Source organism: Thermobia domestica, chromosome 7 (genome assembly GCF_964235325.1).
Source record: "Thermobia domestica chromosome 7, izTheDome1.hap1.1, whole genome shotgun sequence".
Classification (NCBI taxonomy): Eukaryota; Metazoa; Arthropoda; class Insecta; order Zygentoma; family Lepismatidae; genus Thermobia; species Thermobia domestica.
In genome coordinates, this window is record NC_137460.1 from 258,887,642 (window position 1) to 258,907,785 (window position 20,144).

At 36.1% G+C, this 20,144-nt stretch overlaps 1 protein-coding gene across 1 annotated transcript in view; it reads left to right on the plus strand.

The window, feature by feature from the left end:
* LOC145690851 (E3 ubiquitin-protein ligase Siah1-like) overlaps positions 1-20,144 on the plus strand; it is a 112,352-nt gene that overhangs the window by 18,284 nt on the left and 73,924 nt on the right. The gene's annotated exons all lie outside the window — the stretch shown is intronic.

Genomic DNA, 20,144 nt, shown 5'->3' on the forward strand with positions numbered 1-20,144 from the left:
TTGGATGAATAAATCTTTTATATTTTTGAATTATTCTTGAAGATCATCCTGTGTTTATCAATATCTGATTCTCTAACTGAAGTGTTGAAGTACATTATAAGAGGATATAGTATTTTCTGTTAATATTGAGCTATTATGTGGAAGAGAAGATACTGTAATTTTTAAAATATTAATAATGTAGAAGAAGAAAGTAAATATTAATAAGTTCTAATGAATACTTGACTTTATAAGTGAATCAATACTTTTCAAAAGTCATGAGTCAGAAAAGTAAACTTATGAGAACATTAAAAAGTAGTAACTAGAGTTTTCTTGTCATTGTAAGAAATGAACAACTTGTGAGCAATTTGTGTTACAAAGTAAATAAATAAAAAGTTGGACTAAAGCAAAATCGTCATTTTCTCACTCATAACCTTTCCAAAACTACTGGTTCAAATATTAAGAACATTGGTTCGTCTTACCAGAAAAAAACAAGTTAAAAAACGTTTTGTAATCAAGGATGGATATTATATGATAATTGTTTTCTTTACAGTGCGTAGTATATGGTCTCCACCGAAATCGGTATTCACTTGCATAATTTATTGTTTCAAAAACTTCGGAGTATGTTATCCCTTTTAAGAACAGCTTGCAATAAATTGTAGAAATTTATATTCTCATCAAATTACAGAAAGTCTTTGGTGCGAGCGGGTCCCGTGTTCGATTTCCGGTGAAGACACTCGATCGAGAAAGTGTAAAAACTTTTTGAGGCCAGACATCTTGAATGAGGTGTTTCCTCATTCACATCAGGCAAATGCCGGGAGTTAAACGTCCCAGGTCGCTTCCTTCCTTCCCCAATCCTTTCTTCTTTTCCTTTACTCAGATAGTGTAACTGCCAAGGGATGTCATCTCTTAGGCTATAAGAGATGGGCTAAATGGCCATAGAGCCTGGAAGCCCGGAAATCTAATTCCTAATCCTAATCAAATTACAGAAATAGATACTTGTATATACTCATTAAAGTTGTCTTGATCTTCAAGTTTTCGAGATATTATGAAATTATACCCAGTTTTATTGATGACTGTACCCGTGTTTATTTGAACTGAGACCATATTGTACGGTTACAAGTAGAGTAAGTATTGTTTTTCATCAACTATTGTAATTCACACTTCCTTACTAAGAAAAAATAAAACAACTGTTTTTTTTACCAACTTTTATTGATATCAATTGCTTCTTGAAATTGTTAAATTATTTTATTAATTATTGTGTTGTTATAAAAGTATATATGTAATTTTAAAGATTTAGAAAATACGACAGGGAACAATAGCATCATTTGAATTTGCTTCTGCGGGGTGGCGGAAGAGAGGCAGACTTTCCGATGTAAGTAGAAATTTCACCTTTTTCATTAGTATTGTTACGATACTATACGTCGGAGGTCCCTGGTTCGATTCCATCGACGGACTTTTGGATTTACGACATCTACTTCGCTGGATTATTTTTTTTTTTCCTCGAAAAGTTCAATTATGTAGTCTCAAGCTTCTTAGAAGCATTTTTGTATACCTTTGTGTTTTATTAAAGATAAGTGCAATAGCAGATTCCTTTAACCTCATATAAAGTCAATATCCTTGTTTGTTTTCTTATCTTTGTGCAATTTATCTACTTTCTACTTGTGTCTGGCTACGTTTCCATTTCTTAGCAGTGTCACTAGTCTGCGTTTGAGTACATTGCACACATTCTACTTATTTGTAAATATTTCAAGTGCCCAGTTAGCTCTTCTCTAGCTGACTCAATGGATTGCCTCAACTAAAAGTTATTGTCTGGTAACTACGTCGACGATTATTGTTATACCCTGGCCGGTGAACGATGATTTCTGACAGCTTTGCACAAGGCCACGGCGAGCAAGCAGAAGACATCAGGTCAACCAACCTTAGGCTCAGAACCTGTCGCGTCTCCATGGCAACCACCGCACATTGCCAAACTTTCACTCACCCCCTCTCACCCTCAACAAGGAAGCAGACGATTCTCCCCTTGCGTGAAAAGCACACGGCAACACCGCACTCCTCAGTCGTCCTCGTGAACTGAGCTGTCAGAAATCATCGTTCGCCGGCCAGAGTATAAGTGTGTATTTTGTGTTTTCTACTTTTTGCTGAGGCTTAGCTTCGCACTTGGAATACCTCAGAAAGTACAACTCAGGACTTGGAGGTGAATTCCCCAGCGTGTGAGGTCTTCGACTCTCAAACGTTTTGATTTATGTGACGTTATGAACACGGTGTGATGAGGAGGTGAGTTATGGAGTGACCATATTTGGTATTGAGGAAATCAGGAGTTGTGGTTTGAGGCCTCAGTTCAGGAAACAAAACTGGATGGTGAGTGTTTCCCGAGGTGCTTCGTTTGGAGTTGTGAGAAGAGCAACCAACTAGAGAGAGAGGCGAGAATGGAGTATCAACTATTTATGAAAATACGTCGAAACATCAAGTGACTACGCCAGACGTATCGTTAATAATCTAATTTTACCTTTCCTTATCTGCTGCACTTTTAAAAATGCAAATTTGTGTACGAGTTATGATTTCTAAATACCTATGAGCTACATTTCCCACATGCTTTAGTTGTAGAGTTATCTTTCAGATGAAATTTACTTTCATATTCCAGCGTAAGTTGCTGGTGGTGGAGAAGGAACCCCAAAATCTAGTCATCTACCGGTCTCATAATGACCAAAGGGATAGATAAAATTAAGCTAAACATAACTGCTATTTAGGCATGTTTCAGTGTGTTATCGTATTATGAAATCTAATGAATTCTATGGTCAGTGGAAACCGAAGGTTAAATGCTGCGTTCACTAAAGCTCTCCATTAACTTCTGTTCTTAGCCAAATGAATCCAGTTTCTACTTTGTATTCCTATTTCTGCTATATCCATCTTAATATTGTCCTTTCAACTGCTCCTAGGTTTTCCTAATGGTCGTTTTCCGATTGAATTTCCAGTTAAAACTTTGAGAACGTCCCTGCTTTCTTGCATTCTGAATACACGACCTGTTCACCTGAGCCTCCTAGACTTGATGACCCTAATAAAGTTTGGAAAACCGTATAAATTACATAGTTCTTAGTTATGAAGTTTCCGTCATTCAACATTGCTCTTCGGTCCCAATATTAGCCTCAGGATCTTGTTCTCAAATATTTTTAGTCTATATTCTTCCCTCAGAGTAAGCGACCATGTTTCTCAAACATACAGTACAACAGGCATGATTATGGTTTTAAGGTAATTTGGGGCACTCCCGACTAGTGTTGTAAAATTTCCGGAAATTTTGAACCTGCTGGTAAAAAAAACCGTTTTTTCCGGTTTCTTTCCGGAAAAATTGGGAAAATAACAAAAATCTTTGTATTAGGTTAGTTTTGCTAGTAATGGAACCGTTGTTTTCTTTCGAATGCGTGAAAAATGTAAGTTGAAAAATTTCAATATTGTGAATATTTAAAATAGAAGCATTCGAAAATAAAACTGTAGTAATTATTCAGAAAAATTAATAGTCTGCACTCATTTCCTTTATGTGCCTTTTAGTCGTTTACTTCTGGTTGTGCATTAATTACAGAACTTTTACAATTTCATACACATCTACCATCATGAAGCGTTTCTGTTGCAACAAATAGGACTCTTGAATGAAACTGAGTTCTTAATGTGCCCTTTGATCTGGTGAAATTTTGTTAATTTTAACCAAATTACTTCTTAAAAGAGACAGCAGTAGACAAATTTCACTAATACTCATGCACTAAAACATATAATTACTATTATTTAATATTCAAATACAAACTTTAACATAAACTTTATGTACAAAATTTTGTTTGTAAACAAATACCTGTTTTCTAGTGCGACAAATTGTCTATATACTGTGTATAAAAATGAAGGACACTATATTTGTAACTTAAAAAATCTTGAACCACCAGACTGATCTCGAAAAAAATTGTCGACACAGATGAGGTTCGGGCCTGGTATATATTTTACCATTTCACTTTGAAGGTGCAACTTGGAGGAAGGAAGTGTGGAGTAGATCTTTGTGTCCAACTCATAGTTTCCGGCGTTGCTGAGATGAACTGTGATATTTCTGATGAAGCTTAAATTCAAATTCAGCACTGCAAAATGAAGGAAAGGGAGGGGAGATATATATATAAAATGATCGAAAATGACCAATATTAGTGTTAAATCCAAAGTTTTCGGGGTTGCTGAGATGAACAGTAACACTTCCGATGCTGTTTAAATAAAAATTCAGGCCCGCAACTTAGGAGAGGGGGAAGAGGAGATATATAAAAATGATTGAAAGTAGCCGATATCAGTGTCGAATCCATAGTTTTCGGGGTCGCTGAGGTGAACAGTGACACTTTCGATGCCGTTGAGATCCAAATTTATCCCCGCGAATTGGGGGATGGGGAGGTATATAAAATGATGCAAAATGATCGATATTACTGTGAATCCATAGCCTTCAGGGCCGTCGAGATGAACAGTGATATTTCCGATCCAGTTTAAATCCAAATTGAAAGCCGAAACTTTAAGGAGGGGGAAGGGGGTGATATATAAAAAAAATGCTCGAAAATGACTGATATTAGTGTCGAATCCATGGTTTTCGGGGTCGCTGACATAAACAGTTACACTTCTAATGTCACTTAAATCCAAATTTAGGCCCGCAACTTGGGTAGGAAGAGATATATAAAAATGACTGAAAATGGCCGATATTAGTGTCAAATCCATAGCTTCCTGGGTCGCTGAGGTAAGCAGTGACATTTAGGATGCCGTTTAAACCCAAATTCATCCCCGCAATTTGGGGATGGGGAGATATATAAATATGAGCGAAAATGACTGATATTAGTGTCGAATCCATGGTTTTTGGGGTCTTAAGATGAACATTAACAGTTCCGATGCTGTTTAAATCCAAATTCAGCGCCACTACTTGTGGGAGGGAGAAGGGGTGGGTATATAAAAATAATCGAAAATGGCCGATATTAATATCGAATCCATAATTTTCGGAGTGGCTGAGATGAACAGTAACATTTGCGATTAAGTTTAAATCCAAATTCAGTCTTCATTAATACTCGTACCGGGGGAGGGTGACATGGTAGAAGTAATTGAAAATGACCGATTCTAATGTTGACTTGGTAGATTTTGGGGTCCATAAGTTGATTGGTGACAGTTTTGGTGCCCTTTATGTTCAAAATGAAACTTATTCTCCCCGTGCGAAGAACGGGTATTCTGCTAGTCTTTAATAATAACGAACAAAAGTTTCACATGTTAAGTTCTTTAATATATTTGTCGCTGCTCAAATTTACGCACTTGTGCGTTGTATGTGTGTATATGTAAATAAGATAATCTCTCTTTTTGAGTTGTTCGAAAAATATATACAAATAAAGAGGGATTTTTTTAAATCGCAAATCAAAAAACTAAAAAGTAAAATTAAAGGCCATTGATTTAAGTATTTTTCCTGCTAGCGATATATATATATATAGTGCAGACACTTTACAGCAAATAAGATTAGCATCAGGCGAAGAAATAGTTTTTAAATTATATTTTCCGGGTTTTGCCTATATTTCCGAACAAAAGATGTTTTTCTAATGGATTCAAAATTTCCAAAAATTTTACTTAGCACAAGGAAGATACATATCTCCATAAAATATATATTTGATTTTAACATACTGGTATTAACTATAATGATTCTGTCCCTGTTATTGTAACACTTCCCTGCCATAAAACGGTGACTTTATAAGATTACTTAAGATAATTTACATGCGTCTATATTAATTAATCTAACTAGGATTATTTTGGTATATTTTGAGCCATAACTCTATTCTATCACGGTGCTAACTTTAAAGGAGTGGTGCAAATACATTTGTTGCCACAAATTTCTCTATTATAATACAAGAAACATAACTACTCAATGATCTTAACTGTAAACTAGTAAATATAAAATAGTTCTCATTTTAAAAGCATAATGTAGTAAAATATTCGAAAATTTCAATTTTTCCCAAATTTTCAGTTTTTTTCCAAGCTCAGGAAAAAAACAGTAAAAAACTGGTTTTTTACTCAAAATTTCCGGTTTTTCCAGGCCTTTACAACACTACTCCCGACACCCTAAGCATATATATGTTCACAGAGTTCTTCAATTTATACGTACGAAAATGATCTCACGTACAATGGTACTTCAGACAATCGCCTCCATAACTACACCCTTTGCGTGGTTCGGAAGAAATTGTGGTGTCCTTAATTGTCAAAAAAAAAAAAAAAAAAAAAAAAAAACTACTTGTACGTGATATCGGGATCCCCGACTATGTTGGGGAATCCCGACACTTGGTAGGGGCACTTCCGATACTTCTCGTAAATTATATTTAAAATGTATAAAACAAAATAGCACATCTCTATACGTAAGTATCATGTAAGATTTTTAGCAAAAAGATTTTGCCTGTGGTACATGCATACATACTTGAAGTTTTGCGGCTGACAGTTTTTCTTTTGTTTCTGTGACGTAAGCGGCCTTACCCTCGAACTTGATCTCGACGTGGCTTGGATGAATATGGCGAGTCAAGTTGAGAAGGCGTTCTGTGTTCTGGAATATGCCAAGACAAATTCAGTTACTGTAGTGCAGCGTCATTTTAGGACAAAGTATGGGAAACAACCATCCACACGGCAGTCCATTTATGACTGGGTGCATAAATTTGAAGAACCAGATTGTCTGTGTAAGAAGAGATCCACGAAAAGACCTCCAGTGTCAAAGGAAACAGTTGAGCCCGTTCGTGCGAGCTACGCTCGCAGTCCGAGGGAATCAACGACACGTGCAGGAAAGGAACTTGATATCCCTCAAAAGACTGTCTGGAAGATTCTACACAAACGCCTCAAGTTCTATCCATATCGATTGCAATTACTGAAACGCCTCAGTGAAAGTGACAAACAGCAACGTTTAGAGTTTTGTGTGTCCATACAAAATCTTTGTGAAGAAAAAGATGACTTCCTTCAGCTGTTTACATTTGGAGACGAATCAACGTTTCACATTAGTAGTGTCGTAAACAAACATAACGTGCGTATATGGGGAAGTGAAAACCCTCACGAGATTGTGCAGCAGATTAGGGTCTCTCCAAAGGTTAACGTGTTTTGTGCTGTATCGCCCAAAAAGGTGTATGGATCGTTCTTTTTCCAAGAAGAAACCGTAACTGGAAGAACGTATCTGGACATGTTCCAACTTTGGTTGATGCCACAATTTGAAGAAGATAATGACAATTTCATATTTGTGCAGGATGGAACCCCACCACACTGGCATTCCGATGTAAGGAGTTACCTGGGCGAAATTCTTCCTAGGTGGTGGATTGACCGTTCAGCAGATGAGAACATGGCTATGACTCAATGGCCACATCGAAGTCCAGACCTCACACCGTATGATTACTTTCTGTGTGGTTTCACAAAAGATAAGGTGTATGTTCTCCCGCTAGCTCAGAGTCTGACGCAACTGAAAGAACAAATCAGAGATGCTGTTTCATTGGTGGACAGACTTTGATGCGTGTTTGGGAAGAATTGGATTACAGACTATATGTTTCGCGTGTAACCAAAGGATCACACATAGAACATCTGTAGTTGTACCACAGATGTACTTCCAGGTATATATTAAAAATGCTGAAATTTTGTACCAAATTGTGTGAAATATTTAAGGGGAAATTCTTCTAGATACTCTGCAATACCACTAGATAAACAAGCATTGTTGCTAAATGAACATAAAATTGTATTTTATCACATTGCACTATGTAAGATATTACATATTTCTAATTTGGATATTAAATAAAACCACAATACCATATACATTATTCAGTATAACAAAGGACAATACAATATCACTAACATCAACATTTTGGAGATATCTAATAACTCAAATGGCATGGAGTGGCCCCGCGTGGCGTAGTCGCTAACGCTCTCGCCTCCGGTGTGAGCAGTCCGGGGTTCTATTCCCGATGAGGGCACTCGGTCGAAAAAGTGTAAAACGCTTTTTCAGGCCAGCCACCCTGAATGACGGTTTCCTGGGTTTTCCTCATTCACACCAGGCAAATGCCGGGGTGGTACCTAACTTATAGGTCCCAGGCCGCTTCCTTCCTTCCCCAATCCTTTCTTCCTTCCCTTTCCCCGGGTTGTGTGCTCGCGTCAAAAACGTGAAGGGCTAAATGGCCATAGATGCCGAAAGCCCAGAAATCCAAATCCCATCCCATCCCATCAAATGGCATGGACAGTGCAATGCACATTAATTGTATCTTAGCGTCAAATACTATGACTATGGTATAGTGTATTTCCAATGAATTAAGGAACAAAGTTACAAGGAAGTAAAAATTTAACTTTTATAAAAACTATACTTCGAAAACGTGCTGACATATCACGTCTCATCATGTAGATGCTTTGAAAACACTTAAATGATCATAATGCCATTTACAACAATTGTTATTTCAAATCGTTTCACAGATACCAAATACATGGGTAGTAATTGTTATACTGCTTAAAATAACGTATTTGTGTTAAATTCTTATAATGATTGTTGCTTTCCTTTGCTTCTATAACAGTGGTGTCCAATTATAATTAGCCTGCGGGCCATAACTGTCTTTACTAGTAAAGTGGAGGGCCGCAGCTAATAATAATAATAATAATAATAATAATAATAATAATAATAATAATAATAATAATAATAATAATAATAATAATAATAATAATAATAATAATTATTATTATTATTATTATTATTATTATTATTATTATTATTATTATTATTATTATTATTATACTACAAAAGAAAAATATAGAAAATGTATTTGAAATATTACATACGTATTCGATGTGACAAATGAAGGTCACTAGCAGCGTTTACAAGGGCTGGGACGCGCTCCACGGCACCTTGTGAACCGATTCTTCACAGTTTCCTTGGTGAAAAATACACTTTCACACAAATAAGTACTACCAAACTAGGGATGCGCTCGAGTCGAGACATGTCTCGAATCTCGACTCGACTCGACTCGAATTCGAGTCGAGATTCGAGTCGAGACACACTTTGTAAAATTCGAGACGAGTCGAGACAAACGTATTTCTCGACTCGAATTTTCGAGTCGAGACACGAGTCGAGTCGAGACGGCTCTTAAAAATCTCGACTCGACTCGAATGTCTCGAAAATTTTTCTATAATTTTTAATATTATTTTGAAGAAAGTATTCACTCAGAAACAGCCTTGAAACCAATTCCAGCTTGTATTCCTTCAGAAAGGTACAGAACGCATAAAATTAATAATTAATCTTTAAAGATCAAGATTTAATTTTCAGCTCAATTCAGTTAATTAGAACTAATAGTTAATGTTGTTGTATTTGGTTGTACTGCAAATATAATGATAATAATAATAATTGATTATCTAGTTTGTATAAAACTATTATCCGTAGTTTAAATCTAGTTTGAATAAAACTATTGCGATAAAGTGAACTTCATAAATTCTCTGAATGAGCAGTTGATAGTCTATAGTAATTTAGCATAGTTATAATTATTGTTTTTGTTCCCATGAACGCAATAGGGTTACGTAACTTCTGGATTATTCGCTTGCCCAACTATTTTGAGGCTTTAATATGTTGCAGCATATCAAGAGCTACGGATAATATATAATGAAACATTTGTTGTACATCACATATTGTGATACGAGACTATTTTACATAGTATATCTTATCTAATATAAATAAAATAAAGAGTTTGTTTGTGAGTTTGTCTGTCTGTTTGTGTGCGACCTGGGGACCAGACGAGTGGACCGAGAGTTCCCAAAATTTGGTCACGGGTACCTTGGTCCAGGCCCCAGATCAAGACGAAGCGTTTATTTTTAAATTTCGAACCAGGGGGGTCTCGGAGGGGACGTTTACTGGGACCGACCTGAGGACCAGACAAGTTGACCGAGAGTTGCCAAATTTTGGTCACGGATACCTTGGTCCAGGTCCCAGTCTAAGGCAAAGCGTTTTTGTCAAAATTGTAACCAGGGGGGTCTCAGGGGCGCGTTTACCGAGACATGTAGTAAAAGTAATCCAAATTGATCGACATTAGTGTCAAATCCATAGTTTTCACGGTCGCTGAGATCAATGGTGACACTTCCATCAGCGATGACTTGCAAATTCAGCTACCACTGTACGCGGGCCGGGTGTCAGCGGGTGAGGAATACCGAGACATGTATAAATTGCCCATATTGATTGATACTAGTGTCAAATGCATAGTTTTCGCGGTCGCTGAAATGAATGGTGATACTTCCACAGGTGTTGACTTCCAAATACAGCCCCCATGCTAAGAATGGGTATATTAAGCTAGTATTACAGTAAATGGACTGCTTGGATGCCAAGAACTAGTACAGATAAGTACCTTTCACTTCTGTGAATAGGTATTTTTTTAAAGGATTTTTGTAAACACTAAATTATAAAACAATGAACTACATACAGTATTTATGGTTTTGGTTCCCAACATAAAAGAAATATGAATTGTTCATGAGATATTGAACTTTAACTTTCACTCCTGGAAAATTTCAATTTTGGAGTTAGGCCACTTGGCATCGAAGCAGTTCACTGTAAGATAAATACATTCCGCACATTAGTAACATAGGTGTTCAGGAGCCTTCGATTTCCATCCTCTCAAATGAAAGCTGAACGATTGCTTGGTACATGCTGACTATATAGGAGAAATAGTGTATTAAGTTTTCGAGCTTTGGTGCGTATCCGTATTTACACTCTGATATAACTTTAAGTTCACACTCAAATCGAGCTAATTGTTTAATACATTTCGAAAGCTTTTGTTTATATGCAGCTCATTAAGGAAAATCTATTTCATAATCGTAACATTTATGTACTAAGAAACTATGAACGTAAAGTGTACTCGACCTAGCCTCGTGGCTGCTGTGACTCAGTGGCACAGCTTTTACCCTTGGTGTGTGAGGACTCTGATTCTGTGTGTGTGTGTGTGAACTCCGTGGCTAGTGTACGCGTCTTTGTCGTGGAAGACTCGGGTTCAATTCCCGGCGCGAGCTCATGTAGTTCGGATTCCACGTTAATCAGTAGGTCTACACTTCATATATCCTCGCTGCTGAAAGAGACGGTAAAGTCAAAATCAACTCAACAATATATATGTGTGTGTGCTTATGTGAATTTCCTCGTGGCTGTATGGTTAACACATACACCTTGATCGCGGGAGACTCTGGTTCGATTTACGGTGGAAGCTCATGAAGTTGTTACCGGTATTCCACTTTAAACTGTAGATCCATGCCTCATATAACCATACATATAATATATATGCCTTTGATACACTTATTTTCCGACTTGGAAGCCATCGAAAATTTCCGAACACAGAGTCCCGTAGACCGAAAATGAGAAACATGGCTACAGAGTAAAACTGCCATAAAAATTTAAGCTTTTTAGGCTAACTTAATCCTTATATATAATGCAACTAGCTTGGCCAAGCTATAATGAAGGAAATGCTATCATTTGCAACACTCTGAGAATAGAAAATGTTCGCCAGGTATTACTATCCTCCCCTCTCCTGCAGAATGAAAACCCTGACTAAAACTCAATATTATATATATATATATATATATATATATATATATATATATATACAGTGGCGGATCTAAGGGGGCTATAGGGGCTATAGCCCCCCCTTGACGCTCGGGTATACACTGGATAAAATGGACTTCAGTCCTGCTTTACACTGGATAAAACGGAAAAATATGGTTTAGCCCCTCCCTTGATCATATCCTGGATCCGCCCCTGTATATATATAACTATTTTGTGTAATGTAACAAACAGTGGCGGATAGTATTCATGTTTTCTTGCAGAGGTCCTTACGAGGGTTCGCTTCCATCTTCCTCTCCCCAAGAACTAATAAATTAAAATATTGCGATTACTTGTTAATCTTGTAAAATTGCGATTACTTGTCAATCTTGTACAAAGGACGCAATTAAAGTCCCAGTGTAACACCCCTTCACATTTAGATTTTTGCCCTGGAAGAAAACCAGTTATTATTGTTTCTTGATTTCTCAGTCTCACCTACATAAACATACGAATAGAATTAAAGGATAGGACATGTTTAGAGTGCTTGCACGTGACATCTAACTATATTTCTCATCAAATGTGTCACAGATGAAAATGTCCGTCTGTACTGCCTCTATTTTCTGGTACACATGTTTCATTTATGTTATGTTGCTAAAATTCGTTAGGAAACAAGTACAGACTGCGCCTGTGTGCCTGACAAAACGTAAATGTACTGGATAATTATTTCTTCACTTTCTTAGAAAAAAAGTAACACATCTCATGTCGGCTAACAAAAGGAGGTAGCGGACCAAAGATAGCCGTTGTTTACCTAAGGTCGTTACACAGCAGGGGTTTCACTCAGTCAGAGAGAGAAAAAAAATAATTTAAAGTTTCTACATTTGTTTTGAACTGCAATATACTTCTTCCTTTTATTTTAAGAACCATTTCCTTGTCATTTGTCTGCATCAGAAAAAAATGCAAAAAAATCACTAGAATGTGCCTATTTACCCAAAGTACGTACTAGATCACTAGTTCAATAGTAAAATCACTAAATCTAGTATTATACGAAATCATAAATGTGGCATCCCTGGGTTGGAGCGAAAGTAATGGTTGAAGTAAAAACTAGTCCGTATTTCTACTGCGTTCTGTTGTTGAATTCACAGAAATGTTCAAAAATAAATTCAAGAAGTAAAACACGATCCTACAAAAGACTGTTTACTTGCTCACTGGTTTTAGTATTGTGAACTGAAACTCAAGTCGCAGTCATGTTGAATACTTCTGTCCCTTTCTACTAGTTTCTACTTTACAACTTGAGGTAGGATGAGGGTCGAGTCAGAAGCGGTATGTATTGTTTATACTACTTACAATGTTACCCCCCCCCCATAAAATATAAATTCACCCTTTCTCCCTTCCCTTTTTCGAATACAATGAACCGACTCTTTTGCTGAAGAAAGATGCTAAGAGAAAATTGAAACATCTGTGTCTAAACTTTCTTTGAAGCGCATTCTTTTGTATTTGTAGGGTTTTGCGAGTGTTTTCACGTCAATATGAAGAGATAGTTAGCCAAATCTTTTACCATGGACTCCTGCTGCGAACTGACCGTGAGTAAACATAAACACCCGATCTCGCTGTGCTCAATTTCTCTCGCACACGTGAAATGGGTGTTGTTGTTTCCAAAACAAATAGGAAGTTATCTTGTGCTTTTGCATTTCTGCACGCACACAGGTACCATTGCTATATTTTAATGATCAGAAGAAATATCAAAACCATCCAATATATATGATACGAAACAGCTAACAGAGGGAGGCAAAGATTATAGTATACCAAGTTTTCCGCGTGGTACCATTATGGAGAATAAATATTTGATAAAGTCACGTAGATGCGCTTAAACCTATTCCATCTGTCCTTATAATTTTTCTGGTCTCATCAATTTCTCAGGAAAATACGTACAACATATGTCCAAATTCCATATATACTATTTCTAAACTAATGAGTAAACTCATTAAGAACACCAACTGATATCAATAAACAGGAAAGAAAACAATACTTTATACTTCTATCATTTGGTACACATCTCTATGAAGCACAGCTTGTTTCTTTTCGAAATAGCTCCTTCGTGTCACAGCTGTGGTTAGTTTTGTTTTGTGTTAGGATGAAAGAGAGAAATGCAACATTTGCTTCGCGGTGAAGTTATATATATATTAATAAGATGAGCGGTGATAAGCGAGGTTTAACAAAGAGTGCCTTTCGGATGCACAATTTAACGGGTAGTTGCAGTCCGTGTTGAGAATTGAACCAAAGCTATGTAAGACATGTCAATATTGAGCTCTTTTGTGGTAAAAGTGAACTTCAGAAACACACAAAAGACTTGAAACATCAGGATATATCGCATTTCAAGGGTACACATTTTATCATCTCTTTCAATCTTCAATAAGAAAGCAAAAGTCTTCCTTGTGCTCATCCAACCGAGGAATGTCGTTGGAAGCAATCAGATAAGAAATTTTGCAGATGTCCACTCAGCCGTGGACCCAATACTTCTTGTTATCTTTCGATCGGCGTTTTTCTTCTAAGATCACTGTAAACATTCTCCAAGGAAGTGATTCCTTGTCACGCATTAAAAATAACAGGAAATCACTAACTAGTTCATTTTTAAAATACTGATTCTATTTCACAGGTAGTGAGGTACATAAAGACACAATTATATAGGTATATGAATCTCCAAACTTCACTGCTATTCCAGTTAAAGTTGTCTAGTATATGTTTCAAATAAATATTCTTGCTTTGAATTTCTTATTGCTGATCATTGGGAATAGTTTATAAAAGTGTAGACATATATGGACGTTCAAGTTAGGGCTTTACGTTGATTGACATAGAACAAAAAACGATAATGCATAGCTAGAAACTGTATTTTTAGAATTGAATCAAATTCTCAATAAAATATATCATCTCTACTCTTAACATTCTTCTAAAACCGAACATTTTTGAAATTTACTAGTACCTCTGGTTTCATTATTGATTTCCATTAAGCAAAAACGGCGAGAGATACCGAGAAATGTTTTCCTGGAACCGATTAAACGTCCAACAATACATGCTATCTACTCCGTTAACCTTCTATTGAAACCGGGAGTGTTAAAATCAACAATTTCAAATTTTAACGTTGATAGCCGTACCATAAAAACGGTAATATATAGGGACGAACGGTTTTTGGAAATCGGTTCAGCGTTTCAAGGAATCATATCATTTGCGCTCGTAGCACTCTACAAAACCGGAAGAGTTTAATTTTTCTTACTTCTTCCGGTTTAAAATTTGATTACCGTAGATCAGAAACTGTAAAATATAGCGAGTAATGACTCTCTAATACAGGGCCGCCATTTGGGAGGGCAGGGAAGCAATTGTTCCTACTTAAGTTTGAGAAATACATTTTTTAAAATGTAGCCTATACTAATATATAACAAAAAACGCCAAGCTCTTGTCGGAGCATAATCTTGCCTCTCTGACAGAATCTGAAATGCTGCCACTGTTCTCATATGGATTCAATGTCCCAAGAAAGGAAAGTATTTATTTCTCTATCCTCAAAGTTTTACATTAGTTATACTTATCTATATGACAAGCTGTTGTGGGCCCTGTAATAAGACAAAAATATTTACTTTCACAAATTAATGCACGTTAATCACATCTCAGGTGCGTTTTAATCTAAATATATAATATGTATTGCACTTTCTAGAAATCAGTTCTCCTTAGTTTATTGCCAATTAGACTAGTGCATAAATTTTGAGTTCCTTTTTCAAATCGAAGTATTGCTTTTTTTTTCAATGCCAACTTCCGTCTGCTCTTGTATTGTAGTTCCGAAAACTTGGGTCCTCTTTGATACTTCGTATTGCAATTCACATGCTTATGTCCAATCAAGTGCGAAAAGTCTTTGTTTTACGCTTCGCAAAATTTATTCGTACGTGATAGACAACATTCATTCTATGCTGGCAGATATAATGCCATTACCGTTCGGTTCCTCAATTAGTTACTGAGTTCGACAAAAGACCTCCTCACATAAGTCAAAATAATCTATCAACTCTGTCTGCTGTTCCTCATTCTTCAGTATGCTCTGCAATACGTTCTACATTACATATATATCTCAGACCACTTTCAACTTGGTTCACTGCTAGAAATGCTAAGCACAAATCATTCCACTACGTGTACGCACTGATTTATCTTCCTTGTATACAGCTCGTGAATCTAATGCTTGAATCTTCCTCCACACAGACTGCGACAAAAGGTAGAAACAGCCTTTCACATTTACACTCGGTTCGAAACTTTCTTTTAAAGCATTTATTATCGCCATTTCGAAGCCCATCCAATAGTCAAAGAGTCAAGTATTATACTTAGAGAAACATATTTTTGATACTATGTATCTCTTATCTCTCTGAATAGTATAAATTTTAGCAATATTGGGTAGGGATGGCCAAAAATTTTCGGATCCGGATATCCCGGACCCAATGAGATCCGGATCCGAATCTTGTCAGATCCGGACCTAGAACCGGACCTCGGATCCAAATCTCAGACCCGGATCTCGGATCTGGATCCGAATTTCGAATCTCAGATCTTGATTCGTATCCAAACCTACATCTGAAATTGTAATGATAAAATTGAATATCTAAAATTCGTTAAAACTTTTTTTCGGATTCACTAATATAGTAGGTTGCTGTGCTTTTAAATGTTTCCATAACACGTCTGTGCTACCTTTGTTCTTTATTTTATTTTAACCTTCCAATGTTCTTTACATGTTGCACTTTCTGACGAAGTCTAGTAAAATGTTTCCAAGTTTGATTTCTTCCCATTTCAGAGTATAGTGAACTGTCTGAAAACTGATGTAAATGGTAACAAATTCTTCTGTTTAGCTCCTCTTCAAAACTTAATGTTAGCTTCAGATTGAAAATGTTTATTTTATTCTTAGAAAATAAACTTTACTGTTTTCTCATATACGAATGAAATATCTTTTAGATAAGGCCCTTCTAATCGCAGGAATACTAGACAAAACAAACTCTTTATTAATTGTAGTTTCTGACTCACTAGAGTCCAACAAATGTAATAATGAATATCTTTCACTTCGAAGGTACAACAAACAATAAGACTGGTTGGCGTGGAACAACAGTAAATTTTTAAACATACACACGAGAATTTCAGGAAAGCGATATGGTTATGTAGTATTATTAGCATTAAAAAAAGTGTTCGTTGTGTGACTTTATCACGTACTTTATGGCTTGCCCTTCTGAGGTTGGGAGTTTGTTGAAGGAGTAAATATAAAAGAGATTTCTGTTATTTTTCTTCACCCTCAGGTTTCTTTTATCATACATGGCATGACGTAACCAAAACATATTCATGCATCGTATCATTGAAGCGTTTTGTGTTTTGTATATTAAAGTGTTCAAAAATATTTAACATATTTGCATTTGTTCATGTGATCTCAGGTTCAATTCTCGGTGGGAACACACATGAGACAATTGGAAGCTAAAACAATATAAAAATAGTATTTAAAAGTCAGGAAATTGATATTAAAACTTGAGCTATCTGTTGGGACTGTAAGGCCGTAGTTAAATTAACCCACACATTTCGTAAAGATATATTATGTCGTTATTGTTTATTTACTATAAGCTACCAGATACATCCTCAGAGGCCACTTTACACTGTAGTAATCAACAGATGAAAACAACATTGGAAAAGGAATGAAAGGAAGGTTTCCAGAGCCTTAGATCAAGGTACTAACCTAGCATTTGCCCGGTATTTTGAAACGGAAAATTTTCCGATTCATAAAAACATACTCCACTTATTCCTACATCGTTGTTTAGCCGTGATGTGAGGTGGAAAATTTTCTTCTATATTTTTCCGGAAAATTTTCCGTTCTTAACAAATATCAGTGATCAAGTAACAATTCCTCAGTATTCATAAAATTGATTGAATTTATGTATAGAAATGTTAAAAATGGAAAGATCGTTTAAAGAATCTGAAAATTTTCATGGCTCACACACTTTTCAGTACTATGTAGGAACAAGTGAAACAATGTTTTATAAATCGAAATATTTTGTGTCTTGTATGAAAAAATTGAAGAAATTTTTAGTCGGAAAATTTTCATCATTTTGAAGCAAAAAGTAAAACAACTTTTTGTGAATCGGAAAGTTTTATTGCTCTGTAGAAGCAAATTTAAGGAATTTTCATGAATCGGAAAATTTTTATCACGATGTAGAAACAAGTGAAAACACTTTTCATAATCCGAACAGTTTTGGATATTATATATAGTGATGTTAGGTGGAAAATTTTCCACTATATTTAACTACACATTGAGACATACAATTCCTGTAGAGGAAACTTAGACAGCAACAAATTATAATTTTCCAATTAGATTTCGGGAACCAGAAAATTTTCTAATATTTCAAGTTGGGAAGTAAAAATTTACATAGTGTTTCTCTCTCTCTCTCTCTCTCTCTCTCTCTCTCTTATATCTACTTATTTCTAAATGTTGCAGAGTGTAAATCTATAAAAGTAGTAAAGCTATGAGAAAACCGTCTTATGCGTATTAAACTGATGAAATCTAATATTGTAAGATCAAAGGTGGATTCTGAGGGAAGAACGCATTGAAGTTTTTGAAACATTCTTGAAATGAAGAATCGTTAGATTTTCATTTCATGAAACTTTTTAAGACAATATTTATTACCAATAAATTCTACGGCTAAACAACGATGTAGGAATAAGTGGAGGATGTTTTTATGAATCGGAAAATATTCATGACTTTTAATAAATTGAAATTTTAATAGAATGAGATATTTGCACTCTACGAACTCATGTTCTCTGCTCTTTGCATACACACACACACACAGAGAGAGAGAGAGAGAGAGAGAGAGAGAGAGAGAGAGAGAGAGAGAGAGAGAGGAGAGGAGAGGAGAGGAGAGGAGAGGAGGAGTTGAATTGCGTTGGTTTTGAAAAAATGAAATGAAATCTTTAAGTTTTACGTCCCACGTTTATGCTAAAAGAGGGTGATGATGAGAGAGGAGTGAAATGAAGAAAGTGGGAGGAAACGGAAGAACCCCGAGAAAACCCACGAGCACGGAGTTTGTCCACCACAAAGTCCACACGGCGCGAGCTGGGATCGAACCAGGGACCCCAGGCACCGGAGGTGAACGCTCTACCACTGAGCCACCGCGCCCCCAGAATTGGTTTTGAGTTTAACGTCCCTTTCACCAGCGAGACTAGATAAGACGGGACCAAGGGACCAACTGATTAACGTGAAATCCGAACTACATGAGCTCCCGCTGGGAATCGAAGCCAGGTCTCCCATGCCAAAGGCGCGTATGCTAACCGCTTTGCAACGAAGGAGGTCGCAGATGAAGAGAGAGAGATAAAGACTGTGTAAAAGTTTACTTCTCAACTTGAAATATTAGAAAATTTTCCGGTTCGCGAAAGCTAATGGGAAAATTATAATTTGTTGCTGACTAACTTTCCTCTACAGAAATTCAGTTTTGTAACTGAATGTGCAGTTATAGTGGAAAATTTTCCAACTAACATCACTATATATAAAATCCAAAACTCTCTGGCTTATGAAAAGTTTTTTCCACTTGTTTCTACATCGTGATGAAAATTTTCCGATTCATGAAAATTTCTTACATTTGTTTGTACAGAGCAATAAAACTTTCCGATTCACAAAAAGTTGTTTTACTTTTTGCTTCAAAATGATGAAAATTTTCCGACTCATAAAAAGTTCTTCAAGTTTTCCATATAAGACAGAAAATATTTCGATTCATGAAAAATTGTTTAACTTGTTCCTACATACTACTGAAAATTGTGTGAGCCATGCAAATTTTCAGATTCTTTAAACGATCTTTCGCTTTTTTACATTTCTGTACATGAATTCAACCAATTTTATGATTGCTGAGGAATTGTTACTTGATTACTGATATTTTTTTTTAGAACGGAAAATTTTCCGGAAAAATATAGCTGAAAATTTTCCACCCCACATCACTACATATATTGTTACAGATGGCTGTGGGTGCTGTTGTTCACTCTGAGAAATGAATCTTCTTAATAAATCTCTGTTAGAAATTCCATCAGACTAAATATGCTTTGCTGAGTGAGCGTCATTGAAATGGACATACACCATTTCGCCGTCTAAAATGAAATAAAAATCATAGTGTAAACTGGTAGTTAAGTCAGCAGGCGACAAGAAAATTGGTCAAACGAGAAGACACCATTAGAGACACATGATCCTAGGTTTTAACCCCTATGGTCTCACTGGCCTCACTAACTGCCTCCAATAAATAATTAGATATTTTAGTACAACATGTGGCTATCTTTGATCTCTTGCGTACTATTACATCCAAAAGTTTCTTTCCTTTTACTTTTTTAATTCAAAGCTTTAAACATACTAAATTTTAGTGTTTAATTCGTGAGAGGAAGGTTGGGATACATTCGCTTGTTTTATAGCCTACTTCTTGTACTTGAACCACATTCAAATATTGTAATTTTTGTCATCTAGCATCTCCTTTTCTAAATTTCATAAATCGTAAAGTATTCTAGTAATCTGTTCCATTGGCGTCTCTGGCATGTAAAATTTGGGGGGGACATCAAAGGAAATGATCTAACTGCTAGTATCTCA